Below are 13,733 nucleotides of genomic sequence, written 5' to 3' on the forward strand. Positions count from 1 at the left end.
TTTTTTAATTGTAAAATAGGGACGAAAAGGTGCAAATATTTTGTTTATTTTTAATCCGTTTAATGACGTTCGTAATAAACTTTTAAAATTATTGAACCGTTTAAAAAATAATGATATTGAAGTCTACAGTTTTTTTCTTTTTTAGTGTTTAGTGTTACAAATTTTAAATTGTAATAAAATCAAATATTAGTTGTCTCACTGTTACTGCCTCTCCCTCTCACTCACTCTCTCTCTCTCACTCACTCTCTCTCTCTCTCACTCTCACTCTCACTCTCACTCACTCTCTCTCTCGTTCTCTCTCTCTCTCACTCATTCACTCACTCACTCATTCACTCCCTCTCTCTCTTTCTCTCTCTCTCTCTCTCTCTCTCACTCACTCACTCTCACTCACTCACTTACTCACTCTCTCTCGTTCTCTCTCTCTCTCTCATTCACTTCCTCTCTCTCTCTCTCTCTCTTTGTCTTTCTCTCTTTCTCTGTCTCTCTCTCTCTATTTTCTATGCTCTCTCTATCTATCTATCGATCGATCTTATTTCTCTCTCTCTCTCTCTCTCTCTCTCCCACTTATTATCTCTCTCTCTAACTTTCTCTCTCTACTCTACATTCTCTATCTATCTATCGATCGATCGATCTTACTTTTCTTTCTCTCTCTCTTTCTCTCNTATCACCATCATTCCCTTTCTCTCTCTCTCTCTCTCTCTCTCTCTCTCTCTCTCTCTCTCTCTCTCTCTCTTTGTTTCTTTATCCTTTCATTATGCGTTTTTTGCCACTCTTTGTTTAAAATAATTGTAATAGACTGTGACTTCAGATTGTTCTCTCACACACCACATCTCTATCTTTTTATATCACTCGTTTCTCCGATATAATTTATTCTCTTTCAATCAGTAATTTATTTTCGCTCTACCTCATTGCTGTTATATTTTGTCTATGTTTGTTTACCAATATCGACAGATATTTCGATATTTCTTCCCAGTACAGTACTTCTGCACATATACTCTCTACCCCCTCTCTCACTCTCTCTAACAGAACACACACACACACAATTTCACTCATTATTAACGTTTTAATCTATTAACTTGGTCTCATTTTTTACCTACACTATTTTTTCCATGGGAAAAACCATGGAGTAACTGATTTCCGCTTTAGTGGCCAATCGTTTGTTCGATCCATTCATACAATTTGATAGTAATTGTAGTAATATTAGTGTTTTTTAGTAATAATAAAACTACTATTTATTATTATATATACAAAAATTCCATGTTTATTGTTATTACCCATGCTTGCACTCTTTCCGATGAAGCAACAAGTGACGTAATTACAGGAGAGTAAAAAATGGAAAGTTGTGCATAATACGCTTTAAATAAAGACAATTGGTCCGCCTGGCTTTGACAAATGGTTATAACACAATGAGAGGAGGGGTCGGCGTTTGGTGAATGCCACGTCTCATTCGATCGTATCAAATATTCATAAGGGATGTTTTCATTCTGGCCTAATTCTTTATGCATTCCTCTGAATCCCTCTGTCTCTCTCTTGCACCCTTTCTCTCAATTACAGTGCATCTTTCTCCGTTCGAATTATCCCCGGTGGGGTCTGGTTAGAAGGGTCCGCCGACCATTGGTATTCCGCCCTCGCTGTCCCTTCTCCAATTGTACACCTAATTCGCCTACATCCCCTAATTTGAATCTCAAACGGAAATATCTGCTCCTTGTACCCCAAGTGTTGTCTACTTAATCTTAATATACTAATCCGCCTTTCGTTCCTGCTTCATTCGCATTCCCTCGCTTTTTATTCCACCGTATTGCCTTTGGCAATCAAAAAGACGATTATATTAGATTTGAAAAACTTTGCTACGATGAATAAAATTTGTCAAACCAGCATTATTATTAGTGTAATAAATATTACTTTTTGACAAAAATTTATTATAAACTATTGGTTGTAACTGTATAATTATTTCCATACTTTAAATTGTGAGTGCTTCAAGGGAGCATACTAGGCCCACTTTTGTTTCTGCTATGTGAACGACCTGTCTTTCTATCTTAGTGACCCCGATTGATTCATTCTTAACTAATAATGTTTATTACATAAACACAGTGAATTTTTTTTCTTGGATACTGATCAAACGAGTTATTTTTTATTGCTTCAATAACAAAAAGAAAGAAACCACAAAGAAAAAATAAATAAAATTAATTCCTACTAATAATTAAATTTTCTGACAAGTACAACATTTCTATAATATAGTGCATCTTTTGTATCTTCAATTTAATAATAAGTTTCAATAATAATAATAATTTCAATTAATTAATCTTCAAGAAAGTTATTGGTTTAGATAAAAATCAGTGTCACGAGTGGGATTCGTACCCACGACCATCGGCTAAATACGCCGCTGCTCTACCACTTGAGCTATCGCGACACTAACTTCTCATCTCAACCTCACCTCTCGAATCCTCCTTTTCGCTATTTTTCGAATCCCGCTCTTGACACTGACTTTTTTATCTCAACCAATACCTTTTATAAAGACTAATAATTAAATTTTCTGACAAGTACATTTCTAGAATATAGTGCACCTTTTGTATATCCAATTTAATAAGTTTCAATAATAATAATAAAATAATAATAATGTTTATTCAATAAAGCTATTTACAAAAAATATACAAATAAAATCAAATATCTCAGCGAAACCATTTTTTTTTGTTACGGCACCGTCAGCAGAGTTGCAATACAATTTTTTTACAATTTGTTTTTTTATTGCTACAATAAAAAAGAAAATAAAAGAAACCACAGAGAAAAATAAATAAAATGAATTCCTACTAATAATTGTTTTCTGACAAGTACAACATTTCTATAATATAGTGCATCTTGTGTATCTTCAATTTAATAATAAGTTTCAATAATAATAATAATAATAATATAATATTTATTAAATATTTACGATAAAATGGACAAATAAAATCAAATATCTCAGCGAAAACATTTCTTTTTTTTTTGGATACTGATCCGTCAGCAGAATTGCAATACAATTTTTTTATTACTACAATAAAAAAGAAAAAGAATGAAACCACAGAGAAAAAATAAATGAAATGAATTCCTACTAATAATTATATTTTCTGACAAGTACATTTCTATAATAAAGTGCATCTTTTGTATCTTCAATTTCTTTTACGTTACACAATGAGCAAATATGGTACAAATCTGGCCTAAAAATTCTAAAATTTAAGTTCAGCTTTCACTCCTTGCTTTTATTTTTGGTTTAACTTCAGTAAACGATCTAGAGTGTAAATAAGTTACATTATAATTTATCTTGGGGATTCCATGAAAAATCCCATTTCTAGCTTTTATTTCTGCATTGCGATTTTGTACTAAATTATGTTGAAAATTAATTTACTTAAATTTGATTCCCAACTATTTTCTACATTTCCGTTTACATCTATGCTAATATTGTACTGATTACATAATTTATTCCATGAGTTAAACCAAAGAATATATTTATTTATTAATTGTTTACATATAATTTTTGGGAATCTATAATCAGGCAGTTTTAAAATTCTTCTTAAAGTTCTTGTAATGTATTTTAGATTCAGTCCGAAGTATATATACTTTCGGACTGAAAATATATATATATATATATATATATACTTTCGGATTGAATATATATATATACTTTCGGACTGAATATATATATATATACTTTCGGACTGAATATATATATATATACTTTCGGACTGAATATATATATATATACTTTCGGACTGAATATATATATATATATATATATATATATATACATGTTATTCATTCCTATTTCTAAATTTAGAATAGAATTAGGACTAGTGTAAGGACGGTTGAACAGCCTTTTCACAAAAAATCTCTGTATTTTTTCAACTTGGTCTTAGATTTGTAAACCCCAAACTTGTTCTGCATAACAAACTAGTGTCCGAGACCTGCGTAAAACACTGTAAGTTTGGAGTTCATAAGTATTTTTGAATTTAATAAAACATTCTGCCAAGTAGAGTTAAACCCAGACTTAGCTAATATTATGCTGTTGTATATGGAAAAACCTGCGCAGAAATGTTCCTTATTTTTTTAATATTTACTCTTCAAAATGAATCTCATTTTTCTTTGGTATTTCTCCTGTCAGGTAGTCGTTCAGTAATATTGCGTAAGAAAATCCATTCTTGCAGTAATGTATACAATGAGACGCAACAGTTTTTAAAATTATGCGCGGGAAAATGATTCTCATTTTTCATGTTTAGCCGCGTTTAGTTTGACAGATGAGAAAAGTCACGCTATTTTTTCATTACATTTGTTAAGAATAACTAAAGCTTTTTGAATAAAATGGGAACAAAAGGTGCTTTGAAAATAAGCGTAACTGTTTGAAAATCTTAATTTTTATCGAGCTTTCCGGTCATTTCTTATCAAAATATTCTGTTTTCATTATATTGCGCTCAAGGTAAAAAAATGTAAATTAAAGTAATGTTGATAATAAATTAGTTTTCCGTCTTTATAAACTCTCTTTTGCGATTAGTCTTTTACATTTTTTAAAACAAATAAGGGCAAGATAAAAGTCTCTTCTACAAAAATAGTCCGTCTGTAAAGCCTGCAAATAGAACCATTTACTCCCTATTGTCCTATCGGCCGTACTTGGAGATGGTAACAAAACGGCTCTTCGACTGAACAGTTAATGGGTGCAGGAATTTCAAAATTACAACCGTGTCGTAATCGGATTCGGCACCGACCGCCGTTGTTCAATTTCGGGGCCCGAAATGTAGGCCAAGTTTTAAAGTGATTAGCCCTAATTATGCTCCTCGTCTCCGGGAACAGCGAGTACCTGGATGCCCGAGGTTGGGTTGTCATGCCACCCCCTCGGATTTCGCCCTCGGTCGGCCACGAGATTTTCAGAATCCGTTCCGTTATTACGTGGTGATTGATCCGAATGATCGATACCATCATGTGTCCCGACTGGTAATCGGAGTATTGTTCTTTCCGAAGTTACCAGGCTGATGTTAACAACCGTATACCTCGCATATTTTGAAAATCTTTTTCGTAATCCGACGAGTGGACTGTGAGGCCGATTGAATATGATAAATACATTATGATTATTGTACAGTTGCGTGCAGTGGCATGTCCTACGAGTTAATACTACTGGCTACATTTTGTTCCATCATGTAATCCGACACAGTTACTTTTTATTTCGGTCCATTTATTTTAGGTCGTAGCAAGTTATTAGAGCGAAAGCGAATGAGGGGAAGGTGAGGGGGGTGAGAGAGAGAGAGAGAGAGAGAGAGAGAGAGAGAGAGAGAGAGAGTGAGAGAGCAAGCGAGTGAGAGGGCTTTTTTTGGGGGAGAAAGAGGGTAGTAGTAAGAAAAAATGGAGATATGTAAGAAGAGAAAAGAGATTGGTATAAAGAAGATAAGGTCACTAAAAAAGCATTAAAAAAAATATTTGAGAGAGACAGACAGACAGTGAGTTAAAGTGAGAAAGAAAAAGAGAATGAGAGGGCTTTTTTTTGGGGGGGGGGAGTAACAGAGAGTAATAGAAAAAAAATAATAAAGACATATAGCTTTTTATTGGGGGGGGGNACTATTGGTATAAAAAGATAAGGTCAGTAAAAAAGCATACAAAAGATAGTGGAGAAAAAAATAAGAGTATTAAGAAAAAAGAAACAAAAGAGAGAGAGAGACAGAGAAACAGAGACAGAGAGAGACAGACAGACAGTCAGACAGTGAGAGGGTGAGTGAGAGGTTTTTTGAGGGGGTGAAAGAGGTTAATGATAAGAAAATAATAGAGACATGAAAGAAATAGAAAAGAGATTGGTATAAAGAAGATACGGTCACTAAAAAACATAAAGAAGATAGTTGAGAGAAATAAGAGTATTAAGAAAAAGTGGACAAAAGAGAGTGAGAAAGTGAGAGAGAGACAGAGAGCGAGTGTTATTATGTTTTTTTGAGGTGGACGTAAAAGAGGGTAATAGGAAGAAAATAATGAAGACATGTAAAAAGAGAGACAACAGATTGGAATAAAGAAGATAAGGTGACTAAAAAAACAAAGAAAATAGTTGAGAGAAATAAGAGTATTAAGAAAAAATAAACAAAAGAGAGAGAGTGAGAGAGAGAGAAAGTGGGTGATATGGTGTTTTTTGAGGTGGAGGTAAAAGAGAGTAATAGAAAGAAAATAATGAAGACGTGTAAAAGAGGGAAAAGAGATTGTAATAAAGAAGATTCGGTCACTAAAAAAACACAAAAAAGATATTTGGTTAACATGAAGCAGTTAGTGTCAAACGCGGGATTCGAACTCACAGCCTTCGGCCCAATACGCCGCTGCTCTACCACTTGAGCTATCGGGACTCTCGTCACAAAAACCTTAGATAGAAGATTATTTGTTTGAAAGAAGTAATTTGGTCAATCGACACTGAATATAATGGATTTAATAAAGAAGATGATTGAGAGAAATAAGAGTATTTAAAAAAATGAAACAAGAGCGAGAAAGAGAGTGAGTGAGATGGCTTTTTTTTGGTGGGGGGGTAAAAGAGGTTAATAGTAAGAAAATAATGGAGACATATGAGAGAAAGAAAAACTATTGGTATAAAAAGATAAGGTCAGTAAAAAAGCATACAAAAGATAGTGGAGAAAAAAATAAGAGTATTAAGAAAAAAGAAACAAAAGAGAGAGAGAGAGAGAGAGAGAGAGAGAGAGAGAGAGAGAAAAGAGAGATTGGTATAAAGAAGATACGGTCAGTAAAAAAACATAAAGAAGATAGTTGAGAGAAATAAGTGTTAAGATAAAAAAAGAAAATAGAGATAGAGAGAGTGAGTGTGTAACTGGGAAATAGGTAGAACATATTGAAGAGATGTGAAATAGAAAGAAGATAAATACAAAGAATATACAACCGATATTTCAGACTAATAAGATAGTTGAGAAAGCTCAAGTACAGGATCATTAGGGTCATTTAATTGTAGCCATTTCAATAGTTGGTACACGCATTCTCATTCATTTTCTCACACTTCAATAAGTAAACATTTAAAACGATCATCCTCTTAATTGTTATCTCCATTAAACCGGATTTTCATTATTTGTTCATTAACTGGTTCATTCTGCAATAGCAGTCATTCACTGCAGTATATTTGTTCATTGGCTCATTAACGTTCACATTTATTTATAGCGCATATTTACATTCTTTTTCATCAGTATATTTTTCAATCATTCGTTTCACATTCATTCTGACATTTGGCAAATCATGTTTTTTGAAATGTTAGCGCAATTTGGATTCGTTCTCTTTTATCTCTTAAGCTGACATTGAATTATTGAATTCTAAACTTTATCGTTTTATTCACATGTTTTCTTCTTCAGGGTCTTTTTCTTCATACGATTCTTCGCCGTTAGCTAGTCAAGACACCTTTCTATACTGATTCGTTCGCTTTATAATTCAACATCTTACGCCAGTTTATTTTGTAATTATTCACTTCGTTCGTTATAATGATGTATGTCTGGTGTTTAGTGACCGTTAGTTAATGATTATTTGGAGATCGTAAGATTCGGTCTGGTGTGACGGAGGTTTTAGAAAAACATTTTCTTTATCGTGCCAACGTTTCGATCTTTATTGAGATCATCTTCAGGGCCTTGTATTGCCTGCATTTCAACAAAAACGTTCTCTGACAAGACACGAAGCAAAGAGTATTCTGAAGTACATCGCCAACATGAAAAGAAACTTGCATCAGAGAACTTTTTTTTTGAAATGTAGCCATTGCAAGGCCCTGAAGATGATCTCAATAAAGATCGAAACGTTGGCATGATAAAGCAAATGTTTTTCTAAAACCTACGTCATACCAGACCGCATCTCATGATCTCCAAATAATCATAATGATGTATTTTTTCGTTGGTTCACTAATCGTTTTGTAATCATAACCTTTCTCCAGGACTATGAAACGCGGTGAACATTTTTGTCAAGGAAGGAGTCGTCGACCTCGGTTTGACACGGCCCTTGCTTTCACAATGCAAATATAAGGCATAACGTGTGTTTGTGTTATGCTGTGGAACAATTAATTTAATTCAATCCCTTGTCTCGCTGCCCTTTCACCATCAAGGGTTTTCTGTCGAGTTAGTGCAAATTAAATTATGCCTCAGCCGGCGGCTTTAAACCATGTCGGATAGAATTATTAAATTCACCAGAAAGACGATGTTTGCAATTTAACTTTCCACTGTTAGTCGAGAGATATGGAAACTACTCGGAAGTTATGTGCTTATGTTTAACCTGATATTACATAATAACAATATTTGTTGCGTACTCTACATAATGGAAGGCATTTCAAATTTGATTTGCCATTAAACATATTGATGTTTTCTATATAATTATAGCCCTACACTAATACATTATTATAAATATTAGAATAAACGTTTTGTGACCAGAATAATTTTTAATGTACTATTAATTTCTTCAGGGAGGAATTTCTAATGACTTTTTATTAAAATATTGATAAAGAGTATTAAAAATTCTAGAAATGCGTGGTGTTTTCTAAGGCCATTGGGCCAATAGACAAAAAAATTAAAACATCACCACAGATTTCTTAGATTTTTTAACACCTTTCATTTTTAACGGTTTCTTCAATAATATTAATTTCCTTTGGAATAAAAAATAATTGAGATGTATCTTCAGTTCAGTGTATATCAGTTCTGGGGATGATTGGACTAAATGAATGTTTAGCGTTCACTTGTGTGAGTAAAAATCTACGAGTGACCGAATAAACGAGTGATTGCATCGATGATTGAAATAGAATATGTAATTAAAACTAAACAGTAAATAACCGAACGATTGAAAATGCGAGTAAGAGATTGCCCGACTGATCGCTTTATTTAATCAGGCAAAATTATGTCTCAAATGCGTTATCGAACGAATTGGAGAATAATTGCATGATTGGAAAAGCGATTAAAAGAATGAACAACCGATGTACCAATGGGATAACGGATCGATTGCGGGGAAAATGATATAATTAAAAAAGCGAGTAACTGAAAGAATGACAATACGAATGATGCAATGATATAATGAAAATGGATTGATTACAATAACAAGAAAATGAATGAATGAACAATTCAATGTACCAACGAGATAATGAACGAATATTAGGAAAAGAAAATTATTAATACAGCGATTAATAGAAGGAATGAACAAGAAAATAAACCAATGAGGTAATAAATGAATTATGGAAATTAGGAAATGACTGAAAAAACGATGAAGTGAATGAATGAAAAATTCAAAAGACCAACGAGGTAATGAACGAATATTTGAATAGGAAATGATTGAGGCAGTGAGTAATGGAATGAATGAACAAGAGAATAAACCAATGAGCTAATAAATGAATTATAGAAATTAGGGAATAAATGAAAAAAACGATGAAGTGAATGAACGAAAAATTCAAAAGACCAACGAGGTAATAAACTTGAATAGGAAAATCATTGATGCAGTGAGTAATGGGATGAATGAACAAGAAAATAAACCAATGAGCTAATGAATGACTTATGGGAATAAGGGGATGACTGAAAAACCGTGAAAATGAATGAACAATTCAATGGACCAACGAGATAATAAACAAATAATTGAATAGGAAACTGACTGATACAACTAGAAAAAGAATGGATGTACAAGAGATTAAACCAATGAGCTAATAAATGAATTATGGAAATTAGGGAATGACTGAACAAACGATAAAGTGAACGAATGAAAAATTCAATGGACCAACGAAATAATGAACGAATATGAGAAAAGGAAAATGATTGAAAAAGCGAGTAACGGAATGAATGAACAAGAGAATAAGCCAATGAGCTAATGAATGAATTATGGAAATAAGGGAATGCCTGGAAAAAAACGAGAAAATGAATTAACGAACATTATATGGGAAATAAGGTAATCATTGAAGAAGCGAGAAAATGCATGAATTAACAATTCAATGAATCAATGAGTTAATGAACGTATATGGGAAATATGCCAATGAATGAAAAACCGAGTAAATGATGAATGAACAAGGTTATGAACTAATGCGTTAATTATAAGAATATGGATATAAAAACTTATTGAAAAAATGACTACTTGAATGAATGAACAAATTAATTAAGCAATGAGCTAATGAACGAATTTCGGAATAAGTGATTAATCTGTGAATAAATGAATGAATGAAGAAGCAAATAAATAAATGAATTAATCAGAAAATTTTGGAATAAGCAAATTAATAACATACGAGTCAATGAATCAATGAACACGCGAGTAAATGAATGAGTTGTGCGAAAATAAATCAGTGGACCAAAGAATAATGTATATCTAGAAATATACTTACAATCTTAAGTAGTATTTTATCTGTTTATGTATTATTATTATTTATGATAATCCATTAAAAATTCTTATTATCGTAGTATCAATAGACTAGTTTAGAAGGCTAAAAGTCTCACCGCTGCTCATTATCCAATTGGAATCTGGGATTACCATCCATCATTCCAATCATCCCAAAAAATTATAGCCATTTGAAGGAAATTCCTGTTTACAACATTTAGCAATTGCCATTATTCGAATTTGGTAGGCGATGAAAAATACAGTTTTTTCGCGAAAAATAAACTTTTAAATTTGTATGCTAAACTTACAGCGACGACGTGAGGGTTAAAAGAAGGGTGAGGCTTAGTGGCTGCTCACCTCTATTGCGGAACATTTATACTTCGTTAAACAAGATGGTGGAGCACCGGCTTGTTTGTTGATAAAACTATGTATGTAGGCGCGTTGTTCCGTATATATCATGGCGATTTAAAGTTGACCATAATTTTCCCTGATAGTGCCTTAGGGTGGCGTTTCAAACCAATATCGTGACAGATAAGCCGTGTACGTGTGGATATGAATCCTCCCATTGCCCACTTGAGTAAATCAGCACACTGATCATGTTTTATAGCGTACATATTTGTTATTTTTTAACGCTCATTTCAGGAAATTAGGTTTAAAGTCATTTTGCATGTAACGGCAGGTTGATTTGTTTTTGTCAAAATCTTCCTTGGCGAAGAATGCCCGGTTCAATTTCGAACTACGGTACGCCCATTTGCCACGCTCCAGATGACAAACTTTTCTTTCCCCGCGGAATGAAAAAGTGAGGTACTGTTGTTGCTGAGAAAGACCATTACGGAGGCTGTAACAGGGTCTTGTAATCGACAATTAAAAAAGTATTTAACCTGAGGGCCAAAGAACCTGCGGGTTAATCTGCGTTAACGTCGGTTGTAAAACCCGTCTTGGAAAACGGAAATAGGCAAAGGTCTAATAATTGGAAAGGGGGAAGAATGGAGGAAAAGGAGAAGTCAGCTTTTGTACTACAGTAACGGTGATATTATTCTGACTGACTTGAGAATAATCATGTCGGAAAATGCAAGCCAGGGCTAATGAATAAAATAAATCTGTACAATTTAAATAAACATAAAATGTCTTTTTATTAATTGATTAGATGTAGAGAAATGTACTGATAATTGATGTTATAAATTTAAAGGTTTATACAATTCAAATACAAAGTATTTCAAATGTAAGTTTTTAAAATAAAAAATAATAATCCATTATGTTTAGTGGTCTAATTTACGAAATTACTTCTTTCAATTAATTATTCTTTTTATGTAAGGTCTTGGTTGAGATTAGAATGGATTCGAGCCCACGACTTTTGTTTGGCTGGGTCGTGGGTTCGAATCCCGCTCTTGACACTACCATTTTCATCTCAACCAAGACCTTACATAAAAAGAATAATTAATTGAAAGAAATAATATTTATTACATATATGTGGTGGTTAGTGACCGTTAATCGATAATTATTCAGAAATAGTGAGATGCGGTCTGGTGTGATGTAGATTTCAGAAAAACATTTTCTTTATCGTGCCAACGTTTCGATCTTTATTGAGATCATGTTCAGGACTCAAAGTGTTCGTCTTCTGTGTAATTGTGCACTCTCAACGCGACACGCAAGAATGGCACAATTACATAAAAAACAAACACGTTGAGCCCTGAAGATGATCTCAATGAAAATCAAAACGATGGCATGATAAAGAAAATGTTTTTCTGGAACCTGCACCACACCAGACCGCATCTCACGATTTCTGAATAATTATTTATTACATAATTCGTAAATGGTGCCACATCATTGAGCTTTAGTCCTAGTTCTAGAATAAAGTTATGATAGTTTCTTGTACAATCCTAATTTTTTAGATCCAATTATTTCACATATTTTATTTTAAATTTTGACCATTGGGAAAAAAACTAGAACGTTCCAAAAGTGTAGTGTGGTTGTAGTATTTTATTCTTGTCCCGGTGATAGTAAACATTATTTATTACTTTTTGAGCATATACATCCAGGAAATGTAATTATATTGAGCTATTTAAACTTTGAAGAACAGCTGTCTGCATATCCCAGTCCTAGAAAAAAAAAAGAACAGGAAATATTACTACGTTCAGTAATAGCCATCTGGAAGTGAAAAAGAGAGATAAAGAAACATAAATCTACAATATATAAATGTAAATATGTAACTATGTAGAAAGGGTGAAACGTTTTGTTATTGTACGATTAATTAAACTTTAATTCTCAAAAGGTCGGTTGAAAGGATTTTGGATTCATAAAAATCGAGTAAAACCATAGATAGTGGAAAATACATAATGAGTTTATAAGACAATCACCTAAACCAGCAATTAAGGTTAATATTTTGTTTAATAATATGTAAAGGGCAAGAGAAGGCGATGCGAAGTTGGCATTTAATTTTGGGCTAAAACCCGCATAAAAATGAGATATGTCTCACCTAATTGACGTCCCAACTTCCGGTCCTCTGTCGCTAAAATGGCATTAAAAAGATGATTAAAAGAAAATGGGCCTTATATTCTCATGAATCACGAGCACCGTCGATAGATGGCCCTCGGAGGATCGGACTCGTAGAAGAAAAGTCATTCTCACCCGACTAAATGCCAAGCGAGGTTGACCCACCGACATTTTTGGGACAAAGCCCAAGTAAGGCTAGCTCGATGTGTTAACTTAATGGAATGTTGCAATTCCTTGGCTCCATATATAGCTGGAGCGTAGGATCGCCACCCGATATGAGAATTGTGCTTGAACACTGCAGCAAGTGTCTGGGTCCCCTGTTACGATTTGTTAAGTAATCAGGGTTATTCCATCGCATATAGTACTGACATTTTAGTGCCCTCTATTGTGTTCCGAGTGAGTGTATTTATTAGCGTGTGAAAGGGCTTATGCCGAAATATTGTATTCCCATCGACCCTCAATTAAGTTAGTTATAAAGGCGTCAACGGGGGGCGTCAGTGGCCGCAACGGTTTAGGCGTTGACACTGCGCTCATCACTGTAAGGTAAAGGTCCCGGGTTCGAATCTAGCGGCCCTGCATTCGAACCCGACATACAACTGGGCTTTTTTTTCAAAAACACCGGCACTCTGAGGGTTTATATGACCTCTGCTGTTGCGAAACCTCGTAACAAAAATCTAAAGGATTGCTAAGTATTTTAGTATTTCAGATTAAGTTTTACTACAACATTAAAATAGTTCTACTAGTTTATATTTTCGCTCAACCTGATGCAAATTGACTGAAATAAATTACTATATCATTTAAGAGCAAAAACAGTATACGTTTGCATAGAAGCATCACTTTCATACATTAATGTTATGTAGTGTAAATAATCCGTAAATAATGCCGCGTTGTAGGTCTCTAGTTCAAAAAGCAATTTATTGTAATAGTAA

At 33.5% G+C, this 13,733-nt stretch overlaps 1 protein-coding gene and 1 long non-coding RNA gene across 4 annotated transcripts in view; one reads left to right on the top strand and one right to left on the bottom strand.

Annotated features, from left to right (window-relative positions):
* Positions 1-13,733, top strand: part of LOC106669688 (disintegrin and metalloproteinase domain-containing protein 10) — a 479,736-nt gene that overhangs the window by 367,195 nt on the left and 98,808 nt on the right. The gene's annotated exons all lie outside the window — the stretch shown is intronic.
* The window catches only part of LOC106669690, a 39,058-nt gene continuing 37,631 nt past the window's right edge, over positions 12,307-13,733 (bottom strand). Inside the window, exon 3 of the long non-coding RNA XR_001340972.1 lies at positions 12,307-12,410. This is a non-coding gene — a long non-coding RNA (uncharacterized LOC106669690). The remainder of the gene's footprint in view (positions 12,411-13,733) is intronic.

The sequence above is a fragment of the Cimex lectularius genome, unplaced genomic scaffold (genome assembly GCF_000648675.2).
Source record: "Cimex lectularius strain Harlan isolate CLEC.00 unplaced genomic scaffold, Clec_2.1 scaffold8, whole genome shotgun sequence".
NCBI lineage: Eukaryota > Metazoa > Arthropoda > Insecta > Hemiptera > Cimicidae > Cimex > Cimex lectularius.